Consider the following 22,531-nt stretch of genomic DNA (forward strand, 5'->3'; position numbering starts at 1 on the left):
TTTATGGCAAAGAGATTCTGTTTGATGCAGGGGTTGGGTAACCACTGAACATTCTTGAGAAGTGGGGAAACATGGACTCTCTGTTTTTATAGAAAAATGATCCAATCAGCTGAGAGAAGTATGGACTATTGTGGAGAGAGACAGGAGGCAAGGAGGTCACCAAGGAGGCAGATGCAATAATCAAGGCAGAATAGGATAAGTGTTTGGATTAATGTGTAGTGTTTGGTTGGAGAGAAAAGGACAGATTTTAACAATGGCATTAAGGTTGATTTGACAGGATTTAGTGACAGTTTCAATATGTGGATTAATGAGAGAGATGAGTCTAGAATAATGGCAAAGTTATGGGCTTGTGAGAGAGAGGGGATGATGGTTCTGCTTATAATAAAGGAAAAGTCAGGTGAAGGACAGGGTTTGGGTGGGGGTGAGTTGCCCAGGGTCACATAGCAGACAAGTGGCCGAGCTGGGATTAATTATACCACCCCTACTTGGGAAGTACCCATTGTTATCACATGTTGAGGCTCATTTGGCCAACTGAAAAAAAAAAGTTTCCTTTTCTAAGGTTGATACATGAAATTTTTTCTTAGAAAGAGACTGAAGAATGACAATGCAGGTCATATAATTTGGATGAAATCTTCTTTCTACATGTAATTTAGTAATATAAGTTGGAACAGCAAAGAGCACGATGGTTTGGATATCTGATGTCCCATAGTTTGGAAAATACTTTAGCCAGCAGACATGAGAGGGCAATGAGTGAGATGACTATGGTACATAAATCAATACTTTACAAGTGGGTTAACAGAACGGAATGAAAATTAGCTATGGAAAAACACTCTTATCGCCTTCCCTGAATTAATAGAAAAACAAGCCAGGTCTCATTTGAGCTGCAGTCCTTGAAAATGATTATCATGTCTGGGTTTTAAATGGGTCATATAAATACTCCTGTCCATCAAGCCTCTTTGAGTTGCCTGATAGTTCCAGGGTCTGCAAGGGGTGGAGTGGCTGTTAGTCAATGGTTATAAAAGGGAACTGGAATCAAACTTGTTCAGTTTTGCCTGTATTTTTTTTTTTGCCCCTGATTACCTTCAGAGAGAATGGGAATTCTTTCCCTTAGACTGAGAGCTCCCTATAGGATAGGAACCGGGTTTGATCTAATTGTATTACATCCACCCCAGGGTTTAACACAGGGCTCCACATATAGTTAACAATGAACAAATACCATAATTATTATTATTCTCCAATCTTAATATACTTCAGCTTGTTGCCTATGTGCTTCCTGAAGCTCATGGCATTATGATTTCGCAGAAGATCTATGTCTGGTTTTCAATTATAGTTTGGCCTAATAGAGCACGAACCTGGGAGTGAGCTGCATTCTACTTCCAGCTCTACCACTTATCTGCTGTGTGACCTTGGACAAGTCACTCAATTTTTCTGTGCTTCAGTGACCTCATCTGTAAAATGGAAAGAAAGTCTGCTACTCCCAAATGAGATATGGACTGTGTCCAACCTGATTGGATTGTAGCTACTCCAGTGTTTAGTACCATGCCTGACACATAGTAAGTGCTTAACAAGTCATAAAAAATGCAGAAAACTAAATAAGTAAAAAAAAAAAATAGCCATAGTATGAGAGCAGCAGGTGCTAACCTGAGAATATACCCAGTCAGCCTGAAAGAAGAATAGTGATTATTACTTGTCACCCATCCAGACTTTGAGTCAACATTGAGGTTTTGAGCCAAACTAAACAGCCTTATGAAGGAGAGCTTTCAGAAATGGGGTTCGGGTATAGTTTATTATGGTGTACTATCATTAACTCATCAACCCCAACGAGACAAATAAATAAAAAATGTATAAGATCTGAATTGTTGCATTATATCAGCTCTAAAGTCTGATAAACTGATCTTCATAGGAGATTTTGATTCTTTGGTGAATAATGATGAAATATTGAAAATAATCATTGTTTCTAGTGGGATTTGAAAGCTAAATAGGCTACTTATGATCACTGAATGTGCCAAACAATCAGCTTCTAAAAATCAACACTATCTTCTGCCTCCCAAGTTGGAGAAGGATCTCATAGGAATACCCTAAATCTAAAGAGTAGTATTTTATAGAGTGTAACATCTTCAAAAGCGGGGCTTGAACGACAGAAGTAGCCAAGTACTGGACTTTTGACTTACATATCTAAATCTTAAAACAACTAAGGAATATTTTAAAAATCCTACTTATAAAAAAAAGAAATGTTTTAATAATATCTTGCAGTATGGTACAATTATAACAAAATGGTGGCCCACAAAAATGGGACACAGGAATCAAGCTGAGAAAGAGCATGACCAGTATAGGAATGATGAAGCTAAATAGATCTAGGGAACTTCTGCCTATCATCAAACTAAAAACTTATACTTGATTAAATAAGGCCACATATATATACTATTATCACAACACTACTGAAGAAAATGGGAAGAACCATCTTCAATCAAGCAATCCATCATATTTACTGAGCTCTTGCAGTGTGCAGAGCATTATACTAAGCCCTTGGGAGAGTACAATATAACAGAGTTGGTAGACATGTTTCCTTCCCAAAGCAAGATTCAAAGCTCTCCATCACCTTGCCCCCTCCTACCTCACCTCCTTTCTCTCCTCCTACAGCCCATCCTGTACACCCTGCTCCTCTGCCACTAACCTCTTCACTGTGCCTGATTCCCGCCTGTCCCGCCGTCGACCCCGGCCCATGTCCTACATCTGACCTGGCATGCCCTCCCTCCTCACATCTGCCAAACTAACTCTCTTCCCCTGTTCAAAGCCCTACTGAGCTCACCTCACCTAGGAGGCCTTCCCAGACTGAGCTCTCCCTTTCCCTCTGCTCCTCCTCCCCTCCCCATTCCCCCTACTCCTTCCCTCTGTTCTACCCCCTTTCCCTCCCCACAGCACTTGTGTATATTTGTTTACATTATTACTCTATTTTATCAATGGCATGTATATATCTCTGATTCTATTTATCTATTTTGATGGTACTGATGCTTGTCTTCCTGTTTTGTTTTGCTGTCTGTCCCCCCACTGTTGGGCAGGGATTGTTTCTGTTGCTGAACTGTACATTTAATAATAATAATGTTGGTATTTGTTAAATGCTTACTATGTGCAGAACACTGTTCTAAGCACTGGGGTAGACACAGAGGAATCAGGTTGTCCCACGTGGGGCTCACAGTCTTAATCCCCATTTTACAGATGAGGTAACTGAGTCACAGAGAAGTTAATTGACTTGCCCACAGTAACACAGCTGAGAGGTTGCAGAGCTGGGATTCAAACCCATGACCTCTAACTCCAAAGCCCATGCTCCTTCCACTGAGCCACGTACATTTCAAGTACTTGGTACAGTGCTCTGCACACAGTAAGCACTCAATAAATACAATTGTATGAATGAACGAAAAAGATCACCTTTACCACAAAGAGAGAATCTTTCACAGACAGCAAAGTACTAAGATCAACTTCTGAACAGGCTTTCTATTTCCAAAGAGGAAGGCCTTTGAATTCTAGAAAACTAAACTAATGTGAAGTCATGGCCTTAGATATGACTTGTGAGGAAGTAGCCCCTGCAGATAAGGGTAATTCATATGTAATGTAATAAAATAGTAATTCATTTGCAACTAGACAAATCTACAAGTAAAGAGGGAAAGAAATTCTCAGTCATCTGAAAAACTCTTTCTTATTGTAAGGAATACTGGAGAAAATTAAGCATCAGACCTGTCACCAAAATCACTGTTTTCAAGAATAAAGGGAACAGAAGTAACTATAGAAATGCCCTTAATGCTTTCCACTGGCTTCTTGAATCTAGCCAGAATTCTCTAGGAGGATTGGGGAAAACAGTCCACTGCACACTGAGTTAAATTTGGCTTCAGACTAAACACAAAACAGCAAAATAATCAATCAATAATAATGTTGGTATTTGTTAAGCGCTTACTATGTGCAGAGCACTGTTCTAAGCGCTGGGGTATTCAAGGTAATCAGGTTGTCCCACATGAGGCTCACAATCATCATCCCCATTTTACAGATGAGGTAACTGAGGCCCAGAGAAGTGAAGTGACTTGCCCACAGTCACACAGCTGACAAGTGGCAGAGCTGGGATTTGAACCCATGACCGCTGGGTCCCAAGCCCAAGCTCTTTCCACTGAGCCACGCTGCTTCTCTGTCAATCAATGCTATTTATTGAGCATTTACTATATATATAAGTGCTTATTATATGGAGCGCACTGAACTTAGTGGTTAGCAGCATATAAATACAATAGAGTTGGTAGACATGATCCTTGCTTTTAATGATCTTATAGTCTAGTGGAACTCATTCTTTGTAGCGCATTAGAAATCAGCAAAGTGCAGGGAGAAACACTAAGACATCACTATTTTTTTCAGAGACTTTACAAAATCTTTTGAGATAACAGATAAAGATTCTGGAAATTGGTAAGTACACTTGGCTATCCTGATAATTTCACCAAGACCATTAGGCTCTTATTTTGGACAGTGCATTAAGGCAGCAAGATACTACAGTGAATCCTGGCTCCGCCAATTGTCTGCTGTATGACACTGGACAAGTCACTTCTCTCTGCCTCAGTTACTTCATCTGTAACTGCCCCAGGACTGTGCTCAACTGATTACCTTGTGTCTACCCTAGCAATTAGAGGAGTTCCTGCCTGGCACATAGTAAGTGCTTAACAAATACAAAAAAAAACCCAAAACAATGAGCCATCACACTTTTTGGGTAGAAAGTGACTGCAGAAATAGGGAATGTTGGTCCAAAAGCTTGTGGCTGTATGGATTGTGTGAAGTGGTGGTCAGAAGAAATAGTTCTGTGCATGGATTCACACATAGGGAGAATACAATGCAAATTTTCCTAAACATGGATATAGAACCAGAAGTGTCTTTACATGCACATTCAGCAGAAAAGGGTGATGGCCATGCATCACGTTTCTTCAGTCAATCTCAGACATGTGAATAGGACATCATCAGTTTGTTCTTTTTGAAAGTGAAAAATAGTAAAATGGGGAGATTGTGTAATACCTACAGTTAGCATCATTTAAAAGAATGAATAGAAGTATGCTGACTGGTATGTTAAGGGTGACTTTTGTAATTCTCAACTTTTATTAGCATGATGCAATAACCTTTCCATTCAAGCGTCTCATTATAGACAAAACAATACTGCAAGGGAAAAGAAAATTGAATCATATCCTTATTTCCAAGCCATAAGCGATAAGAAATAACATATCTTGTCCAACTGAGGCTTCAAATGATTTTTAGTAAAAATAGTAAAACACATACCCTGCCCTCTCCCTCACTTTTCATCCTTGTCACAAAAGCTCTAAACCTGGGCATTATCCTCGACTCATCTTTCTCATTCAACCCTCATATTCACTCTGTCACCAAATCCTGTATGTCCAACCTGCACAACATGACAAAATTTCTCCCTTTCCTCTCCATCCATCCTCATCCATACTTCTACCATGCTAATCCAAGCACTTATCCTATCCCACACTGGTAACTGCAGTAGCTGCCTTGGTGACTTCCCTATCTCCTGTCTCTCTTCACTTCAGTTCACACTTCACTGGGTTACCTCGATCATTTTTCTACAAACTATTCAGTCCATGAATATTCATTCCTCATTAGCCTCCAGTGGTTGCCCACCCACCCCAGCTTTAAACATCAACTCTCTATCATAAAGCACTGAATTACCTTGCCCCTCCCTTGACACCTTACCTCCCTGATTTCCTTCTACAACCCAGCCTACACACTTCACTCCCCTATTGCCAACCTACTCACTCTACCTTGTGTTTTCTATATCACCACCAACCTCTTGCCCATATCCTGCTTCTGGACTGGAATGTCCTCCTTCTTTATATCTGACTCTCCTCATCTTCAAAGACTTAAAAAAAGCATATCTCCTCAAAAAGACCTTTCCTGCCTAAGCTTCATTTCCTGTTCTTCCACTCCCTTTTGTGTCATCCTTGCATTTGGATTAGCACACTTTATTCATCCCTCCCTCAGCCCTATGACACTTACATACATATTCGTAATTTATTTATTTATGTTAATGTCTTTCTTCACCTCTAGAATATAAGCTCACTGTGAATAGGGCTCCTTTATACTGTACTCTTCCAAGTGCTTAGTATCCCAGCTCTGCCCCTTGTCAGCTGTGTGACTGTGGGCAAGTCACTTCACTTCTCTGTGCCTCAGTTACCTCATCTGTAAAATGGGGATTAAGATTGTGAGCCTTACGTGGGACAACCTGATGATCCTGTATCTACCCCAGCACTTAGAACAGTGCTATGCACATAGTAAGCGCTTAACAAATACCAACATTATTATTACAGTGCTTTGCCCAAAGTAAATGCTCAATTAATATAAATGATTGAAAGATCAATTGATTCCTAGGTAAAAATGAAAAGCTTTGGTTCAGATTTTCCAAGAAAATGATGCTGCAAGCCTGACGCACGTCACCTTCATGTTGGTTTATGAGCAGAGAAACATGATAAGGAAGGTAAGCTGAACCTGGGGTATCATTAACTTTTCTTTCATGTTGCATTTGTTTGGGGCCAGACTTCACTCTGTGGCTTTAGAAAAATGAATAAAAATGGGACTAAATAAAATAAAATGCTAGTAAAATTACTTATTCATACTGATATCTGTCACCCCCTCTAGATTGGGAACAGTGCTTGGCACATAGTAGCCACTTAACAAATACCATCATTATTATTATTATGGCAGGGAATGTGTCCTCTTCATTTTGTTATATTGTACTCTACCAAGCTCTACATATTGTAGGCACTCAATAAATAAAATTGATTAAAATATGTAGTCCTCTGCTGAAAATACTCTTTCTCTTTGTCTCTCTCTATGCCTCTCTGTTATTCAATAGTATTTATTTATTGAGAACCTACTGTGAGCAGGAAGAAAGTGCTATTTCTTATCTGATTTAATACATTTTGGAACAAAGATGAGCATTCCTCCAAAGAACGTAATGCCATTTTTTGGATGGCACCATATCATCAGTTGTCCATCTACATTTTGTGAATCCTCTTTAAAGTAGATCACACCCTGAGGAGGGAACAGAACCCATCACTATTTGCAAATTCCTGCAAGAGCTTCAAATCCAGGAAGCATTTTTCTGTTATGCCTTGAATCAAATGTGATGCATAAATTTTAGTTATCTAAGGGCCCTCCTGTTCTGCTTTTCAAATGATAAATTATTCAAAACCTGACTTCTCTGGAGGAACTTGCTTGATTATATTCTGTATTTTAACTACAAAATGACACTGTTGACATGGAGTAAGCATTCTAATCACTTGTCTGGGCATAGCTAATTACTATTTATTGTTGAATAAGGTGAAATACATTGCCCTCGGTGATCCCTTTAGACACACAACAGGTGTAGATTAAATCTTCCAGAACGTCTTTTACTGTTGTTGTTGCCTCACAGTAAGGCCAAACTAAAACTGCAGCAACCATTTTATTTGGGTAATCACCAACATTTGGAAAATATGAATATCAAACAATAACTTTGTATTTGAACTTTGGGATAGATATAGGTTGACCACTGTCAGGACTCTGGAAGCCTGGCCAACTTTTGAACTTTTTCTTACCGGGAAGTTTGAGATGTGCATCATGATGTACTGATGATAATAATCATGACATACTGATGATAATAATAACTGTGGTATTTGTTAAGCAGTCACTAAACTAATCAGGGCAGACTGAGGCACACAGCAACTCTCACTGTACATTTCCCTAGTTCAGTCACTTTGAAATATTTGTGTGGTTTAGTCAAATGATTCATCAAAGGTTGGTTGTCTTTTATGGTATTTATCGTATGTGTTTATAAAGCACAAGGGGGGATGCGAACTAATCAGGTTCAACACAGTCCAGGTTCCACACTGTGAGTGAAGATCTTAATTTCGTTTTAAAAATTAGGTACCTGAAACACAGAGAAGGCCTTGTCCAAGGTCACAAAGCAGACAAGTGGCAGAGCTGGGATTAGAACCCAGGTTCTTCCAACTCCAGGCCAATGCTCTCTCCAGTAATAACAAGCTGCTTCTCATGATTGAAACTAATATAGTGGTGGAGAATAATATGGTGCTGTCCTTATCCGCAATTTATTTTAATGTCTGTCTCTCACTAAACTGTAAGTCCCTTGAGGGCAGGGTCTGGTTCTATCAGTCCTATTGCATTGTCTTCTCTTTTCTCTGAAGCACTTAGTACAGTGGTTTGTAAACAGTAAAAACTTAATGAACACCAGTGATTGGTGGAATCACTTGCTGAAACTTTCCTTTTTATCATCACATGAAAATACAAGGAATCCAAGTGTCTCAATGTTAGTTTGTGGAGGAGCTCAAAATCTTTGTGTGTGAGTTGCTCTCTGACTTTTTATTATTGTTATCTAATATTCAGTTTCAACGACCCTACTTCATTCACTACTTCAATTATATGGTTTTGAAAGAGTGTTTAAAGTATCCCTCCTACCTTTTTCAAAGCGGGTTGCCTTCATCTCCCCCAAATTCTTGCTGTACTATTGTCTATCATTAAATTTGGCTTCCTGGTGGGAAGTTATTAGTAGAATGGCAGCTATGGCTGAGGCACTATCAGTTTATAACACTCATTAGTGCTGTTTCTTCAATGTGATTTGAAAATGCATGGTTTCTATGATGTGATGTCACTTAAATATTTAGCTAGCTAAGGTTCAGGATTAGTTGCATCAGTGCTGTTTTTCTTAAAGTACAGGGAGTCAGTAGCAAGCTAAGTGCACCAAACTGATCTCATAAAATGGAAAGGTGGGTAGTAACTTATTTTGGAGGTCCTCATTGCCCTGTAAAAGTAGTAATTAAGATCTTTAAAACATGACTAACACAAATTGTATTACAAATATATTTTCTCCTGAGTTACAGCCTATGATTACTCATAAATGAAAAGTAATTACATGTGGGTTGAAGATTATTACATTTAATATGTTTAAAAATGAATGAATAAAAAGTATGACAGGATTTAGTACTTTTCTTATGAAGTTATTTTGCCTTTATCGCCAGTATAACTATTTACTACCTCAGGATATTGCTGTAGTCTGAAAATGCTTTATTCTGGTAATAAGAAGAAAGATTAAATACTGGAAAGAAAATAGCATAATTAGTAATTCGGAACTATAGCTGGGAGAAAAACATTATCGAAGGTCCTTTCCTTACACAGCAATGAGAAGAACAGGACATAATTTCTACCTCAAGAACTTCTCAAGTCAATGAAATAAGACATACACCCAAACTGATGAGTATAAATACATATACATACATAGTAAGTTGTCTTTGATAAAGGAGAAAATCATCTGTAACTGCATACATGACTCGGGAATACTTGGGACACCAAATTTGTACAGCCTAGGAGGAAAAAAACACAGGACTGGGAGTCAGAAAACCTGGGTTTTGAACCCCAGCTCTGCCACTGGCCTTCTGGAGGAATCTTGGGCAAGTCACTGAATCCCTTGGGATCTCAGTTTATTCATCTGCAAAATAGGAATAAGATAGATTATAAATTCTTTCTGATCTCAAGATCTGGTATCTACCTTAGACCTAAGTATATCGCCATGATAATTTTAATTAACTTTAATAAGGTTTGGGTATCAGTTAATATATATTGATAACACTGGATGTTGAACACTGAAATAAGTGGTTGGGAGTGTTCTATTGTAAACTTCAGAGATGTGATCCCTGCCATCAAGAAAATTAAGATCTAGCTAGGGTGAGAGACTCTAAGAAGATAATAATAATTGTGGTATTCGTTAAGCACTTTCAGTGTCAAGGGCACTACTAACCACTGGGGTACATACAAGATAATCAGGTCTCTTAAACTAATAGTTTAAGTAGAGGGAGTACAGTTATTGAATGTCCACTTTGCAGATGAGGGAACTGAGTGACAGAGAAGTTAAGTGACTCGTCCAAGTTTACACAGAAAGTAAGTGGAGAAGATGAGATTATATTCTAGACCCTCTGATTCCCAAGCCTGTGTTTTTTCCACTAGGCCATGCTTCTAGGAGGAAGAATTAAAATGGGATATATGAATGACAGTGACCAAATATTAGGTTATGTAAGATATGTGCTGAAGTGCTACAGGGACTTAGGAGTTGAGTATACAAGTGATCAAATTACACAAATTGTGTAGTTGAAGGGACGTAACCTACAGCACTTATATATCCTTTGACTTAAGCATTAATTCCTGTGCTTAATTGATGTATGGGAAATTAATCAAGACAGACCTCTCAGATAAGATATGATGTAAGAATTCCTTTGAAGACAGTGAGCAATGGGAAAAACAGTTGGAGAGAAGAAAAACTGGAAACCGGGAGACCAGTGAGGAGCCTGACTATGACCAGTGCCAGGACCAGTGATGTAGCCATTGGGAGCGAGAGGAAGAAGTGTAACACTGACTTACTGTGAAGAATAAATAAAAAGACAACAAACTAAATATGGGAGCTTGAAAGAAAATGAAGAGTCAAGGTTAATGATGAGAGTGTGGGCTTCATAGCTGGGGAGGAGGGTGGTGTTCACTAAATGAGAGGATTTAGGCAGGAAGATGAGGAAACAGTTTTCAAAATATTAAACTTGCAGTGCCTGTGTGACATCTGTGATGAGCTGTCTTGGAGGCAGGAAGTTATGCAAGATTGCTGAGAAGGAGGAGAGAAGGAGGAGCTACTGAGGTAAATTTGAGAATCACTTGAATAGTGGTGCTGGTTGAAACCAAGGGAGTAGATCCATTCCCTAAAGAAGTGAGTGTAATGTGAGAAGACAATGGGGGCATGGAATAGAACATTGAGAAACATTCGTAGTTAGGGATGGGAGACAGAGGATGAGACAGTCAGAAAGACTGAAGAGAATTGACCAGAGATGTGAGAAGAGAACCAGTTAAGTGACTACTGTCAGTAAAACCAAGGTTATCTAGTGCTTTCAGAAGAAGAGAATGGTCCATAGGGTGAAAAGCTTGCAAGAGGTGAAAGGAGGATTAGGATGGACTACCATCTGTTCAGTTTGACAAAGAGGAGGTTGTTGGTCATGTTGAAGAGAACAGTTTCATTCGGCTATGGGAGGGAGAGTTGAGCAGAGGCATACATACCCATTCCATTCCTAGGTTGGGCAATGGTTAACAAGTTGGAAGGTAATCTGCTACAAGTCAAAATTTGCCAGTGCTGGGCAGCAGCACCATGGGAGAGAATTGAGGGTGGAGTTAAAAGGCAAGAAACTGGATTATTGAGAGTCGAGAATAAAGACAGTAAGAAAAACAGGTGCATACAATCCATTTGAGGACCCTGAATGGGAATAAGAGGAGGAAGATGGAGCAGTGACTGCAAGGTAGAGTGGGATCTATAGAATGCATGTTGGAAGGCAGAGGGGGTTCCTCAAGGAAGGAACCCCTTGAGTAACTCAGATCAGGGTCTTTCACTGATGTATATCCATTATGTTATTCTTTCCTTATACATATTCCTCCTGTGCTCAGTTTTTGCACAGGAGGAACAGCTTCTGAATTGATTTTGTTTCTTTGTTAAATTTACAAGTTGTTGCAAAGACAGCACTCAGACTATAAACAACTTTTGAGGAAAACAGATAATTACCAGTCAGTTGCCATAGCAATGTTTATGAGGAAATGCTGTGATTCATATGTTTCTGTTGCCCTGCTAAAGAATGCAAACCCGCCTGGATCTCCTCTTTTCAATCCCAATACCTGCTGGAACTTCTGGCAGGAATTTCTATTGCTCCACATTCATGAGTTCCCTGTAGAACTAATTTACCCAGCTTGTTCCCAGCCAGGCTGATATCCATTTTGGTAAATGAAGGGAATGAAATGGCTGGAAAAGACAGACAGGGGTAACATAAAAGTTGTCAGTGGCTTTGCTGTGAACCTATGTATGTAGAGTTTTACACAGGCAGGAATTGTAGGTGCAGCATGAAACATGGAACTTTCGCAGAGAGTTAATTACCCAAGAAAAATGAGTTACAAAAACAAGTCCTCGACAGGTAGTGGAAATTCCAGAATTGGGAGCATACCATAGAACCCCCATCTGTCCAATCAACAGGTGGTAAAAATGAGAAAACAATCTGTAAATTCACCCCTAACAAAAGTATTACTTTCTAGATAAAATGAGCCCCAGCTTGTTTTATGAAAAAAAAAATATTGCAAGCTAATTTCCTTAGGAAACAGCAGGACATGTAGTTAAGGAGAGTGTACAGAGCACTGTACTAAGCGCTTGGTCTCAGGATCAGTTTTGGAGAGTTTCCAGTACTCTGCCAGTCTCGGCTATGGGAGGGAGAGTCAAGCAGAGGCATATATGCCATTCCATTCATAGCTTGGGCAGTGGCTAACAAGTGGAAGTTAATCCGCTACAAGTAAAAAACTCACCAGTGCTGGGCAGCAGCAGCATGGAAAAGAATTGAGTGTGGAGACTCATGTTTTACTGCATGGAAGGAGGCGATGGTAAACCACTTCCATATTTTTACCAAGAAAACTCTATGGATACGCTACCAGAATGATTTCAGATGGAGGTGGGGCATTCTGAGAAAGATGTGTCCATGGAGTTGCTATGGGTCTAAAATGACTCGACAGAATAAGGGAAGATAAATTATTTGGCGGTTAAAATGTGTAGTACTGAAAGATGAAGAATTCCTAAAGAATTAGTCATCTAATTCTTAGAATTAATTCTAAGAATTAATGACCTACAGAATTAGTCAATTAATGAATGAACAGCTGAAGAATTCCTTACTGTAACCAAAGGCAATGTGAAGGATTGGGGCCAGGTGGTCAAGCAGTCAGGGGTCCCTTTCCCTGAGGGACCTGTGGTTTTCCAGTCTCCTCCAAATAGGAAAATCAACAGAATCATGTAGATCCGCTGCTTTATCACAAGCCACTCTGACTTCTTTCCATTCTGTTGATTTATGATTGAAAAATTCAGCTGTCAGCCCCGACTTCCTGTGTGATATTTAGAAAGTTTAGGCGCTGGACAATGAACTACTTAATATAGGAAATACTCCAAAACAGGGAGCGTAAAAGAAACATAGTAATGTCTTAGGGGATCAAGTCTAATTTTCACCTGGCTCTTTTTGGGCACCGTTCACGTCTTCCAGGTCTGTTACATTTTGTATTCTCCCTAGTGCTTAGTACAGTGCTCTGCACACAGCCAGCACTCGATAATTATCATTGATTGAGTCAGAATATTCATTAATTATCTAACATTAAATGGAGAATGTCACTGAGTAATTAAAATCTCCTGCACAAAAATCAGAATTTTCTGATCCTTCTTAAAATTATGAGATATTGTACTAAATGAAACCCCTGCTCCATCCTCCCCAGTGCCTTATTTCCAACAGAAGCAACACAGAGTGCTTGGAGGAGGAGTGTGGAGATTTCCCTTGGAGAATTATTCACTCCCACAGCTTCAACTACAATCTGTACACTGATCATTCTTGTCAACACCTCAAACATAACATGTCCAAAACAGAACGCCTCATCTTCTCATCCAATTCCTGTTGTCTTCCTATATTTAGAGAAGCAGTGTGGCTTAGTGGAAAGAGCCGGGCTTTGGAGTCAGAGGTCATGGGTTCCAATTCCAGCTCCGCCACTTATCAGCTGTGTGACTTAAGACAGTCACTCAAATTTCTCTGTGCCTCAGTTACCTCATATGTAAAATGGGGATTAAGACTGTGAGCCCCATGTGGGACAACCTGGTTACCTTGAATCCACCCCAGCGCTTAGAACAGTGCTTGGCACATAGTAAGTGCTTAACAAATCCATTATTATTATTATTCACCCCCCATTTTCAATCCATCACCAAATCTTGTCAGTCTACCTTCACAATCTCTCTAAAATCCACTCTTTCTTTTCCATCCAAACAGCTACATGCTCATCCAAGCATCTATTATACCCTGCCTTGACTCTTCATCAGCCTCCTTGCAACCTATTCCAGTTCTTATTTCACTTTACTGTGAAATAAGTAATTCAGTCCATGTCTCCCCACTCCTCAAACACCTCCAGTGGTTGCCCACCCACTTCTCATTAAACAGAACTCCTTACCACACAGGCTCTGAAGCACTCAATCAGCTCTCCCTCTTTTACTTTACCTTTCTGATTTCCAACAAAAATCCTGCCCACACACTCCACACTTCTGATTCTAATTTACTCACTGTACACTGATCTCATCTATCTTACTACTGACCCCTTCTCCTTTCCTGTCTGTGACCTGATACTCCCTCTCTTTTCATATGACAGACCTTCACTCTCTCCACCTCTGAAGCCTTATTAAAATCACATCTCCAAGAGGCCTTTCCCAACTAAGACCTCAGTTTCCCTCCTCTCTCTCCTCCTGCGGTGCCTAAGCACTTGAATCTGTAACCTTTAATCCCCTGATACTCACCCCAAGCTCAACCCAACAGAATTTATGTACATATTTGTAATTTATTTTTAATGTCTGTCTCCCCATCTAGACTGTAAACTCATTGTGGGCAGGGAAAAAAAAAATCATTTTAATAAAAAAAAATCACAGACAATGAAAATCCTACTAAAAATGCTACAGTGTGCAGTTTTTAAATAGAACCTGCACCAAGTGATGACAAGATTCTGTACACCCTGAAACCTGACTTTCTAGTTTTTTTTGACATATGGACTATTTCTATGTGTACTCTCTCTCTAGATTGGTGCTCTTGGTGGGTGGGGAACATATCTACCAAGCCGGTTGTACTGTATTCTCTCAAGTGCTTAGTCTAGTGCTCTGAACACAGTAAGCACTCATTCAATTCCATTGATTCACTGATTGCTCCAGCTTTCTGAAAAATGAGCAATCGGGGTGTATTTATAGAATTTTAAAAAGGAATAAATACATAAAACAAAGTTCACAGTAGTGAGATTATTATATTATGTTGGAAAACATGAATATATGTTGGTTTACCCTTTGAGAAGTCACTTAGGCAACAGTCAAACCTCAGTTCCACACTTTGGCTAAAGGGAGAAATTCCTCTACGCAGTATCCAATAAGAAAAAAAGAGGATTGTTGCATTTATTGAGACTTGGATATTTGCTCCCTAAGTTCCTGAAAACAAAAAGTGCAACGATATGCTAATATCCCATTAACTCCTCTGCCTCATTATGCAGTTTGCTCAATGCCTTTGATTAATGGAAGTATTATTAGAAACAACAGCATAGGACTCTGCTTTCAGGCAATGAAAACAGGACTTCCAGAGTAGTCAACCATTAATCTTACTTATACTGTTTACATTTATTCCAGTCTTATAAATGGCTATCTAGGTCATTTCAGGGCTGTCTTTGGTGAAGGAAAAATTTCCAGTGAAGAATTTTTATTCATTGCTTAGTAGTTGCAATAAGGGGAGATACAGTGTCTTCCTCTCCTACTTTAATTTTTGGGAAGCCTAAATTAAAGAAAATAAAGATAAATTATTTTAGAGAACAGAGCTGAGTAGCCAAAACACTGAGGAATAAATGACAATAAATGATGGCTTTTTTTCCTACTGCCTGTCAGTACATTATGAAAAAGATGATACGATCCTGGAGCCAATGGCAGCATGAAGGTAAAACATCCAACTTCAATTTTTATTAATATAGATATTTGCCGGTTTTCATTCCTCTATAGCAACCTGTTGCACTGACTGAGAGTTCAAGTCTGGAGTTGCTGGCTATTGTTCAGCTTGGGTCCTTTGAAGGTACATCTTTTTCCAATTTTTTTCTTCAAATAGCTCTTTATTCGCGTGATGGGTAAATCTCATAGCAGTTTCTACCTTAGCCAAATTTAAGATGGAATTCCAACCTTCTGGATGACAAGTAAGAACTCTAATGGGCTTACAGTTTTAAGATACTTAAAGCATTTTAAACTATTTGATCTGAAGAAACAAAGGCTGAATAATAATAGCAATAATAACAATAATGATGATGATGACGGTATTTGATAAGTGCTTACTTTGTGTCAGGCACTGATCAAAGCATTGGGGTAGATATAAACTAATCAGGCTGGAGCCAATCCATGTCCCACTTGGAGCTCACAGCCTAAAACCCCATTTTACAGATGTGGCAACTGAGGCACAGAGAAGTTAACTGATTTGCCCAAGATCACACAGCTGACAAGCAGCAAATTCGGGACTAGAATCCAGGTCCTTTTGGCTCCTAGGCCATGAATAATAATAACTGTAGTTTTGGTCATGTGCTTACCATGGGCCAAAAATTGTATTAAACACTGCGTGGGATACAAGAGAATCAGTTTGGACACACTGTCCTACATGGTGCTTACTGTTCTATGTAGAAGGAGGACAGGTATTGAATCACCATTTTACAGATAAAGATACTGAAGCACAGAGAAGTGAAATGACTTGCCCAAGTTCATACAGCAGATGAGTTGTGGAGCAGGGATTTAAAACCTATGTCCTCTGTCTCCCAAGTCCATGCTCTTATCCTGAAGAGTAGAGACATAATAAAATAGTCTCCAGATACAGTACATGGAAAATAAAGATCAGCTCTTTCCTTGCTCCACCCAGGACTCCAACTGCAATTTGGGAGATTTAATTCCAATATCAAGAAAATTAACTAGTAGGAAGTACAGTTGAACACTTTTGAACATTCGCAGATTGTGGCATATTCTTCCTTTGGAAACTCAAGAGTAGAGTTTCAGGAATGGGATTCCAGGGAGTGGAGATGCGAAAGGAATAGAGTTTTTCAGAGACTGGTGCTGCATATACAGTGGATTCAAAGCAATTCTACGTAGAAGCAGAATGGAATATTAGGAAACACTGAGATTCCTTGACAAACCAAATATTTTCAGTTTTCCATATCATTGATTGCCATTGCCTTCCTTCCATTCAGACTACTTTAATGTCCCTCTGATGAATTATGAAAGAACATACCCACAGGGCCACACTTCTCGGAGAGTCTGTTGTAACTCAGCAACACTTTATATGGACAGATACAGATTCAAGAAAGGTTTTTTTTAACTCTTTCAAATCCCTCTAGACTAATTTTGTTATGGCCAGGGAACGTATGTGCCAACTCTGCCGTACTGTACTCTCCTAAAGGCCTAGTCAAATGCTCTGAACACAGTGAGCCCTCAATAAATACCATTTATTGATCAGTTACAAGTCATTATCTCAAAATGTTCAATTTCAGTACCTTTTCACATTCTATAATTATGACATATGTTTTTCACTGTTTGTTTGGTATATATTTGCCACATTGGATTATGACCTCTATGAGGGCAGGGTCTGTGCTTGGTTCTGCTCCTTTTTAATTTCTCACGGACCTGATACAGTTCCCTGAACAGTGGATTTCCATTCAGTAGTGTTAATAAAATGCATAATGATCAGTCTTTGGTCAGTTTTTATCAACTGTATTCCACAACAAAACATCTACCTCACATCCATGTTTTTCTTTATATTTTTTTATTAACTACATGGTAAACACTTGCACCACTTTACTCTGTTGTAAAAAATGTTGCAGATGACAACCCTTTCTAAAACTTGCCACTGAAGAAAACGGATATTCATTTCTACTGCATCTTTTCCTCCATTTTCCTCAAGTTATTTTTGTGTTAGCTAGAAGATGTTCCATCTGGGCATATAGAGCTTATCTGGTTCCTTGCACCTTTATATTCTCAGTATCTGTGATATCACATTATGTTGCTATGGAAATGTTTTAAAATTATTCAGAATCATGAGGCTTCTCCAAAGCTGTGTGCTAAGGGCTCTAAAGCAAAGAATCTAAAATTAAAAGATAAGGAAATCAAAGATAAGCGGAGAAGCCAAACAGAATTAAAATGCTAGTTACTTTGACTAATCATTTGCTCTGGGTGTGCTTTGCCTGAATAATAACAGGGTTTAAGTAATCAGATTTTTTTAAAATTAATCCTGAATGGATTGAGTAAAAAGTTAACTTACTATTCGTCTGTTTCCCTGCACATTTTACTCCCAGCTGAAATTCCAGGAGACCTTCCAAGTCAACTACTATCCCAAAGAGTTCTGAAGTGAATCAGTGATATCATGTGGCAATGTTCCTAAGGCTGTAGTTTATTTTTCCCAACTCTGAAATGAAAAATCCTTCTAAATATGAGAGATCTATTCAGTTAATTTCTGTAAATTTGTAGATTTTGTGCCTGTGGTGTGTTCAGTGTAGACATGGTGTATCTGTCCACAAATTTCCAAAATAAGCCCGTTTATTTTTATAAATCAGACAATATACCCTGACTTCTAAGGAGAAATGATCACTTTGATAGACCAGAGAAATGTTTTAATAATAACTGCAGTATTTGTTAAGCACTTACTATGTATGTGCCAAGAACTCCCAAGTGCTTTGTACAGTAGTAGTAGAGTGCCTCACTGCTTAGTAAACTGCCTGACACATAGTAAGTGCTTTACAAATACCTTTATTATTATTTGTATTATTACTACAGTGCTTTGAACACAGCAAGTGCTCAATAAATATGTTGAATTGAATTAAACTGAACTAGCACTTTAAGCCCTTGATATTCACCCTACTCTCAGCCTGACAGCACTTATGTACTTATCTGTAATTCATTTTAATGTCTGTTTCTTCCTTGTGGGAGGGAACATATCTGCTAACTCTGTTGCATTATACTCTCCCACATACTTAGCGCACAGTAAGAACTCAATAAATTCCACTGATTGATTGAGCGATCTAAACACTGAGGTAGATTAAAAACAATACAATCTGAGACAGTTCCTGTCCCACAGTCTGAGGAAGGAAGAATAGATGTTTAATCCCCACTTTACAGAAGAAACTTTAATCCACATTTTAGGGAAGGAAGAACTGAGGCATAGAGACATTAAGTGGCTTCCCCATAATGACACATCAGACAACTGACAGAACTGGCATAAGTGGAAGAATTGCACTAAATTGTTCTTCAGGAGTAGACCCCACCCATTGAATAGGTTGCTTGAAATATTGAATACTGAATGCTGAAGAAATTAATTAACACTACTCCGGCTTCAAAAAGTTAAAACATCTTCTTCTGACTTATCTTCATTAGATTTTACTTCCAATTATCTTTAGGGCCACTTGCGCAAACAATGGACATTCCAGTTTTCTTGGAAGAGACTGGATTGGAACTTCTTTTACAATTTGCACTCTAACCTGAATGTGGAATTTTAAAAAAGTTAATCTGTTTGAGTTTGGGGAAAAAAAATAGGGTATTATTTCAAATTCCTAAAAGGCTAAGGCATTTTAGTTTTTGTCAAGTTAATCTTCGTAACCTCTTTTGCTTTATGTACAATTCAGGAGACTTTAATCTGTCTCTTTTAGGTAGATAAAGTCTCTAGGAGGCTCAGGATCCAACTGTATTTTTGACACTTCAATCTTATCTTCACTTCTTTCACATCACATGAAAATTACATTTAACTTGAGGATTAAAAGAAAAACTTCTCCTAAAAGGGCTGCCTGCATATTGAAACTCAAGAAATGGTGGTGTGTTTTTTTTCTAAAACTAAAACTTGAAGGATTTCCTCTTAGGTAGAGATTGACAGAAAAAGTAAAGTAGCCCAGTGAAAAGAGCATGGGCCTAAATGTCAGAGGGCCTGGGTTCTAATTCTGCTGTGTCACTTGCCTGCTCTGTGACCTTAGGCAAGTTGAGAACTTCATCTCAGTTTTCTTATTTGTAAAATAGGGATTTAATTTCTGTTCTCCCCCTTACTTAAACTGTGAGCCCCATATAGGTCAGGGATGATGTATGACCAAATCAAAAACTCCAGTGTTTTGTACAGTGCTTGGTATATTAAGTACTTAACAAAACCACAATTATTAATATGTTTCCAGGAATACCTGAGAAACAATGGTAATGTCTCTGGTTTTTTTAAGTGATGTTTTATAGAACCGATTTTCAAATAAGGCACAAAGGTCAGCAAAAAATTCAGGACATGCCCTATATAACATTTTTTATAGTATCTGTTGAGCATTTATTATATGCCAAGCACTTACTAAGCCATGATACAAAATAATCAGAGCAGTTACAGTCCCATTTGGGACTCACAGTCTAAGTAGGAGAGAAGGATTTAATCCCCATTTTAAAGACAAGGGAACTGAGGCCCAGAGAAATGAAATGATTTTACCAAAGTCACACAGCAGGCAAGTGGGAAAGCCAGGATTAAAACCCAAATCCTCTGACTCTTAGACCTGTAGTCTTGGCACTAGATCATGCTGCTGCTTTTGTTTTCCAAGTATCCTTTTGTTTTTAAAAACAAGTCATCAAAACGTGTTCCCCCTCAGTAATTTTTCTTGGAATCATTGTACTGCTTCATTATGGATAACTGCTTATGGGAAGAGTATGGGATTGGGAGTCAGAGGACCTGGGTTCTAATCCTGATCCACCACTTGCCTGCTAAGTGACCTTGAGCAGCTCATTTGACTTAATAATAACAATAATAATAATTAGTTTTTTGTTAAGTACTTACTATGTGCCAGGAACACTCTAAATGCTGGGGTAGGTACAAGATAATCAGGTTGAACACAGTCCCTGACCCACATAGAGCTCATAGTCTTAATCCCCATTTTACAAGTGAGGGAACTGAGACACAGAGAATTTAAGTGACTTGCTTCAGGTCACAGAGCAGACGCCTGGAAGAGCCAGGATTGGAACCCATAACCTTCTTCCCCCAGGCCCATACTCTATTCACTACACCATGCTGTTTCTTCTCTGTGCCTCAGTTTCCTAAACTGTAAAATAAGGAGTCAATACCTGTTCTCTCTCTTACTTAGACTCTATGACCTGACTAACTAGAATCTACTCCAGCTCTTAGAACAGAGCTCGTCAAAAGTAAGTGCTTAACAAATATTGAAATCATCAACATTCATATGAACCAAAATACCAGCTGCCAGAACCCAAATGAGTTGGGGTTGCTGTTAATCTATTATCGCCTATCCAAGTGAGGCCTGGGACAACTAATCACCTTTAATCAGGTGAATTAACCAGGCCAGTAGGTGTCAACAGACCATAGATTCCAAGCCTATCAGGTGCCTAAATGCAAGCAAAAAAAGGAAAAAGAATAAATATGATCTGAATATAATGGTAATTTTTGGAACAATTTCTTCATTTCAGCATCAGAAAGATAATAGAGGACACAGAAAGAGCTTCATTCAGCCAATCCATCAGTCATATTTATTGAACCCTTACTGTGTGCAGAGCACTGTACTAAGTGATGGGGAGAGTACAGTATAACAATAGAAATACACATTCCCTGCCCAAAGTGACTAGGAGTAAACTGAAAAGAAACAGGGTCTGAGATACAGAGTTTTTTGAAGAGTTTTTTTTGGCTCTCTAAAGTACCTTCCAACTATGACATAAAAGCAGTAATGTCATTATTTTAAGTGCCTTCCAATTACATCCTGTATATCAGGCTATCCAATAAGATGTTTTCATTCCACTAATTCCCTTTTATGTAAAAAAACATTAGTTGAGGAATGATGGCATAGATAATCTGGGTTTGCATTTCTAGCCTCAATCTAGAATTAATTTTACTGAAAGCTTGCAAATCGTCTCTAGTTTCTGCTTTGACAGTTTCACCTGGAGTTGCTCAATAGAGTCAACTCAAACTATTGGAGCTCTTATTCTGGCTTTCTTCTAAAATAATGAAATGAAAAAATTCATAGGAAAATCAATAGAGTCATAGACAAGCATAAATAATCCTGGCTTTAGAGACTTGGAAGGGATCTCAAGAAGGTTGGTGGTCCGGCCCTCTGCTCCTTACGTACAGCTCAACAATACGTGTGTAGTACTGGGAGACTAACTGATTTTGAAACCCAACTCTTCTAGTGACAGATAAATCCTTCAAGAAGTTCAAGAGCAGAAAGTGAGATGGAAGATGGACTAGACATGGGACTTTCGCTGCCTCAATCACACACAATACAGAAAAAATGGCTCTTATTCCAAAATTCCCTGCTTGCAGATAACCTTTTTAGATCACTTTTTTAATGTTTCTAATGATATTTGTTAAGGCTTACTATGTTCCAGGCACCTTACTTAGCACTGGAATAGATACAACCTAATCAAGGTGGACACAGTCCATATAATAATAATAATAATGATGGCATTTGTTAAGCACTTACTATGTGCAAAGCACTGTTCTAAGCGCTGGGGAGGATACAAGGTGATCAGGTTGTCCCATGTGGGGCTCACAGTATTCATCCCCATTTTACAGATGAGGTAACTGAGGCCCAGAGAAGTGAAGTGACTTGCCTAAAGTCACACAGCTGACAAGCGGCAGATCTGGGATTTGAACCCATGACTTCTGGCTCCCCAGCCCGTGGTCTTTCCACTGAGCCATGCTGCTTCTATCCCACATGTCCCATATCTCACATGGGGCCCATAGTCTTAATCCCCATTATTACCAGTGAGGTAACTGAGGCACCAAAGAGTCACACAACAGACATATAGAGGAGTAGGATTAGAACCCATATCCTTTTACTCACAGGTTTGTGTCAGAATAAGAACTCAGGTCCTTCTGACTCCTAAGATTGCCAGGATTTATCT

Source organism: Ornithorhynchus anatinus, chromosome X1 (genome assembly GCF_004115215.2).
Source record: "Ornithorhynchus anatinus isolate Pmale09 chromosome X1, mOrnAna1.pri.v4, whole genome shotgun sequence".
In the NCBI taxonomy this organism is placed as follows: domain Eukaryota; kingdom Metazoa; phylum Chordata; class Mammalia; order Monotremata; family Ornithorhynchidae; genus Ornithorhynchus; species Ornithorhynchus anatinus.